At 44.1% G+C, this 6,226-nt stretch overlaps 1 long non-coding RNA gene across 1 annotated transcript; it reads right to left on the bottom strand.

Moving 5' to 3' along the window:
* Positions 1-1,183: 1,183 nt before the first annotated feature.
* LOC147111383 (uncharacterized) lies at positions 1,184-5,952 on the bottom strand. The gene is made up of 2 exons (XR_015079676.1): positions 5,618-5,952; positions 1,184-1,547 (listed from the first exon to the last, which is right to left on the bottom strand). It is a non-coding gene; the product is annotated as an uncharacterized LOC147111383 (long non-coding RNA).
* Positions 5,953-6,226: the final 274 nt, after the last annotated feature.

Genomic DNA, 6,226 nt, shown 5'->3' with positions numbered 1-6,226 from the left:
GGATGTTCCTTGGGCAAAATGTTAAGCTAATAATGCAGACAATCAGTTTTGTACTGAATGGAAGTCACTCTTAACTTCAAATAAATAATGTTTAAATATAACAGTTCTTAATAAGAAAATGTAGAAAGTGTAGCATGACATGAAAAGCAAAATGCAATATTTTAGCAGATAGATAATTGTAGGATTGGGTCATTAACTTGTCTTAAAAATGATAGTTATGGGGAATTTTCAAACAAGGTAAAATAATTAAATAATATAATGCACATTGATAATATAGCGACAAAAAATTTGAATACAGGACCCACCCCACATCATTATCCTTTCACTTAAATCATATCACTTCTATTCTACTGAAGTATTGTAAGAAAAGGAAAACATATCTGTTTTGGGATTCCTTGAACCTTTTTCCAGAGATAGGATTTCGAAAAAGAGTCATATTTAAGAGTTGTGTTTCAAAGTGAATTGTATTCCGAAGTTGTGACCCCATAGACTACAAACAATAAGCCATCCATTGGCATGCCCTGGCAGTTGATAAACACCGCACACCCATTGTGTTGGGAGGTCCCTGGATGTGGGTAATTTGCGAGGGTTGTCTGGCATTTACCCTCGACTCTGGTTGTGAAAACAGGGAGATTAAAAAAAACAAAGATAGGGACACGCAGTCAGGTTTCTAAACAAAAAGCTGCAACTCAGAAGGCTAGAATGTAGGATCGTAAACAGAGCTATTTTATTAAAGTCAAACAAGATGACCCACTGCTGTAGGGAAGTGTAGCATGTTCATTAATTTGTATTAATTAATGTGAAGACAAGTTGCACTGATTGAACTAATTCCAATTAGAACTGTTGCTCTCTCCATTCACTTACTGTGAAATAAAGCAACGGAATGATTTATATCTGGCCTCATCCTACCAAATATTTTCTCAGTCTGTCGTCAAGAGATTTCAGAGGTGCATTTGGGGCCTGTGTGAAAGACATGAATATCCAGTTCAGATAACAAGGGATATTATTGTTACACCCCTGGGTTATGCTATCATCTAGATAGTGGATAGTACAAGCACACCCCTAAACATAAGACGCTCAGACCGCTTACAGGAGTGACTAACCAGTGTACCCAAGAGAACATCTAAGGCAAGACTCTGACTTGTAACACCTGGTTTCAACAAACTGCATCAAAGCGCACAGACCTGATAGAGCAGATTATTTATTTAATTATCCATGCATATACTTGAATAAGAATGGTAAATTTGAGGTTGTGGAGTCGGTTGTAAATTGAGAACAGACAGCTTGATTGGAGGATTTGAACTCCGGTCATTTAATTTCAGTTGACTGGACTCCTGTGAATCCATTATTGCTTCATTTGTTCTTCATTAACAGCTGGGCGCAAATGTCATTCGTACCATGATCAGCATTAAAATAATAAAGCTTTTCAACTGTCTTCATACATTGTCATATGGCAGCCTTGTGTTAACTTATCTGTTTCATATTACGGCTGGAAATCACGGTTTCCGCTTGTTATTTCAGCAAAGTAGTGACATTATTATGAAATACTAAAAATAGAAAGATAAAAGATCACGTCACAAATTAGAAATATTTAGGTGTGCATTTATGGGCAAAAACATTGGTAATGCCAAGTATAATTACTGATTATTTGCTGAAAATATGCATATACTGTAGTGGCATGTTCCATTTCTCCCAAACCCAGACCACATTTCCAAGAAAGATTACACAGGCAATTGTCATTGGCTTAGTATTAGTTCTCATAGTACCTGACCTCAGTATGACTGGGGTAAGTGATTTACTTTTATTATTTACATAGAATTACATAGAATGTACAGCACAGGAACAGGCTATTCGGCCCAACAGGTCCATGCCAGTGTTTATGCTCCACACGAACCTCCTCCCACCTGACTTCATCTAACCCGAGCAATATATCCTTCTATTCCTTTCTCCCTTATGTGTTTACAAGCTTCACCTTAAATGCATCGATGCTATTCGCTTCAACTACTCCTTGAGGTAAAGAGTTCCACATTCTAACCACTGTCTGTGTGAAGATGTTTCTCCTCAATTCCTTATTGGATTTATTAGTGACTATCTTTTATTTATGGTCCCTAGTTTTGTTCTCCCCCACAAGTGGAAACATCTCTACATCTAACCTATCAAATCCCTTCATAATCTTAAAGACCTTTATCAGGTCTGAAGAAAAAATCCCCAGCCTGTTCAATCTTTCCTGATAGGTATAACCTCTCAGTTCTGACATCATCCTTGTGAATCTTTTTTGCATCTTTTCCAGTGCCTCTATATCACTTTTATAATGTGGAGACCAGAACGGTGCACAGTACTCCAAATGTGATCTAACCAAGCTTCTATAGAAGTTTAACATAACATCTCTGCTTTAGGATTCTATCCCTCTAGAAATGAACTCCAGTGCTCTGTTTGCTTTTTTTTAATGGCCTTATTGACCTGTGTCATTACTTCTAGTGATTTGTGTATCTGTACCCCTAGATCTCTTTGCTCCCCAAACCCCATTTAGACTCTTATTTTACAAGCAGTGTGTGATCTCCTTATTCTTCCTACCAAAATGCACCACTTCACACTTATCTAAATTGAAATGATCTAAATTGAAATTCAATTGCCAATTACATGCTCATTTTGCAAATTTATTAATCTTTTTGTGTATTTTGACACAGTCTTCCTCAGTATTAATTATACCCCCAGTTTGGTGTCGCCCTCAAGTTTTGAAAGTGTACTCCCAATTCTTCAGTCCAAATTGTTTATGTAAATGGGGAACAATAGTGGTCCCCACATCAATCCTTGTGGAACACCACTTCCCACCTTTTGCCAATCTGAGTAACTGCCCTTAACTCCTCCTCTCTGTTTACTGTATTGTAGCCAGCTTGCTCACCATTCTGCTACTTGTCCCCTGACACCAAATGCCCTGATCTTAGTCATGATTCATGTGGTACCTTATCAAAGGAATTTTGAAAATCCAAATATATTACATCTATTACATTACCCTTGCCTACTGTTTGTTACTTCTTCAAAGAATTAAATAAGGTTGGTCAAGCATGACCTGCCCTTTTGAAATGTGTGTTGACTACTCTTTATCATATTTTCATTTTCTAGATATTTTTCTATTTCATCTTTGAGTAAATATTCCATTATCTTTCCTAACACTGTTTTAATATTAAAAGATGTCACACTGCTCCTTTTTAACAGAACTTCATCCTTTTTGTTATTCTATTTGTTTATTTTATAGTTATTATACCTTGGGACCAAAATGGTAAATGCACTTTGCTCAACTGATGTCAAATATGAAAAACAGCTTTCAGTATTGTCTGTTAACTGACATCAAAAGGTGATAGTGTTCAATAAATGATACCAGACGATTAATCAGTGACATCAGAATGCTAGATTTAATGCTGCCTGAAACAGGTGAATTGTTTCCCAATTTAAACATAACTTCAGCTCAACATATAATCACAAATAAATAAGCATATTGATAATATTGAGGGCATGTGATTGACAGAAATGACCATACACTTTCAATGATGCCCTCAGTATTAAAAGGCACATCTTTAACCTTCATTTTCAGTAAATGCTGGAACAGTATATCTAAAATATATGCAGTGCCTTTTCTTCAGACATGTGTAAATTCTTTTAATTTCTAGGGATTTCACAAAATCTCTATTTGCACATTGATGATAAATTAGAGGAATATCAATTCTGCTCCATGAATGCAACTATTATTTTTTCAGTACGTTAAGATTAATTGTTATGATTTAGGTTTATGTTTCCATTCGTTTTGTTTATGTTTACATTCCTTTATTACTGTAGCTGTGCCCCTTAAAAAAGGCAGGCACGTGTAAATTTGTTTTTTTTTGGCGGGGGGGGGGGAGGCAACCAGTGTTTTTCATTTTCAGCAAAATAGTAGTTATGCTTACGCTCGTACACGTGGTTTGTTCAACCTTTATTTGATTTAATTGAAAATGTATCTAAAACTTAAAACAAAAATGTACACAAGTGGTTTTGTTCCGAGTAAATCCAGTCCAGTTCACTCGCGATTTTTTTGATAACCGTAAATGGGTAATCCATATTAATTAATTATTGATTGCCCTCATCGCTGCGGTTTCAAAGAAAAGAAAAACAGAATTACAAATTTGTTGAAGCCAGTGCATTAAACTTAATTTGGAGTTGGTTGAGCAGAGTGGATGCTGGGTGCACGCACGCAGATAGTTTTTTTTGCAGGGTTGCTATGGCAGCGGCTCTGATTGACACTCAGCCACATGCTAATGAGCCCGTGTGTAGTATATTTACGTTGAGCCGGGAACCGCCCTTCATTCACCCACATGGTGCTGCATTCGCGCCACTTTCGAGAAATCGCAGCACTTAAACCGTCTCCGCGCCCTAGCTCCCTCTAGGAGAAAGAGGAAAGGAAGCGCGTACCAGCTCGGTGTGAGCAGCGGCTCCGGGACCCGGGGGGAGGAGGAGGCGGCTCACCGCTATCCTCCTCCGTCAACAGACCGTCTGGCAGCTTCCCCCCGACCGAGAGCAGCAGCACGGCGCTGGATGCGGGTCGGGGCCAAGCCTGGGGCCGCTCCGCTCCGTCCCGAGTGTGTGTGTGTGAGTGAAGGTGGCCCGGGTGTACGGTGGGCTGGCCGGTGCGGGGTTCGCTCTCTCTGCTTTCTCTTCGGCTCCCGCCCCTCTCCTGCTTTCTGCTCTCCGGGTTTTCGTTGTGGCTCCGGCCTGGTACACACGCGCTCTCTCTCGCTTGCTTGCTTTCCCCCAGCTCTTTCTCTCTCTCTCTCTCTCTCTCGGCTACTCGTGGAGTTGCGGCCATTTCCGTGGGTAGTGTGTGTATTTTTGTTATTGCCCGTTGCTGCTCGGGGTGGCGGCGAGTCCGCGTGGTTGGGCCGGGCCGCGCCGCCTCCCATCTATACAACTGGGTCACAAAGCGGGGCCTGGCGGGGTGGTCTCGGGGCGGCTCGGTTTGTATCTTTCTTCTTACTAGCCCGCTCGGTGTGTTTTATATTCGACTGCCCCCACCCCCCGGGGTCGGGCGGCGGCACTCCATATTTTTTTTTAAAGAAATGCTTTCTGCCCCCCCCCACAAAATCTCCTCATAAAAGTTGCTCAGAACAAAGCCACATGTTTGAGCGGGCCCAGGCCGCACGGCCCGGAGGAGGAGGGGCGGTGGGTGTCGCCCGTGTCCCCGGTGCGGCGGATTGATTCTCTCCTCGGCCACCCCCTCCCTTCCCCACCCCCCCCATCTTAAATCCGCCCGAGTCCGTGGCCGCGTGCTATTGGAATTCTACAATTTGAAAATAGACCGTTGGCGCGGCAGCCGCGTGGACGGGGCGCGCGCGCGTGTGGCGCGCGCTCCACTGGCGGGCTGGGTCGCTGTGTTTTGTATTAGGACTGAAGTCGGCGGGAGCGCGGCCTTTGGCGGGGGTCTCGGGGTTCCCCGCCGCCTCTTTCAGGGGTTTCATAATTTTTTTGGGGGGGTTCTCGCCTCGGCGGCGCCATGTTGTGCGGGGGGAGGGGCATATACGCATGCGCCGTGCAACACGCGTGTAGGCCTCGGGTCTTTCCGTTCAAGTAGTTTTATCGGGGAACGAACCATTTAAAAACTTGAAAGAACTGCAATCCCTTTTTACATATCGATGTCGAAAGGCGATACGTTTTCTCCCGATACTGGCGGCCGGTTCAATTTCTCGCCCTCACAGCCCGTTGTGAAAGTGTGCTCGAGGTTTGGCGAATGCGTCATTTCTGACCGACCGTTGACCCGCGACGTCGAGTGGCGGCTCGTGCAAAATGTGGCGGCGGCGGCATGGGGCAGAGCGCGTGGGCTGCAAATGCACAGCCCCGGGTGCATGGGGTAGCGCGCGCGGGCTACAAATGCACAGCCCCGGGTGCATAAGGTAGAGTGGAGCGCGTGGGCTGCAAATGCACAGCCCCGGCGGCGGCATTGGGCAGAGCGGAGCGTGCGGGCTACAAATACACAGCCCCGGGTGCATAGGACAGAGTGCGCGGGCTGCAAATGCACTGACCCATTCACCGCGTGGGCTGCGGGCATGCAGCGAACGAATAACCTGCAGACCCGCCTTTTTTTGCTTTGGGGGTATGGGTAGAAAGAGGGGGGAGGAGAAGGAAGAGACCCCAGGCTGCAGCCACGCGTGGTGGGGGGAAGTAGGTCTGCCCAGCATAGAATTGTTCTTTTACAGCGCTC

The sequence above is a fragment of the Somniosus microcephalus genome, chromosome 10 (genome assembly GCF_052327205.1).
Source record: "Somniosus microcephalus isolate GS21.2 chromosome 10, FLI_Smic_1.0, whole genome shotgun sequence".
NCBI lineage: Eukaryota > Metazoa > Chordata > Chondrichthyes > Squaliformes > Somniosidae > Somniosus > Somniosus microcephalus.
This window is presented reverse-complemented; position numbering and strand designations above follow the sequence as displayed.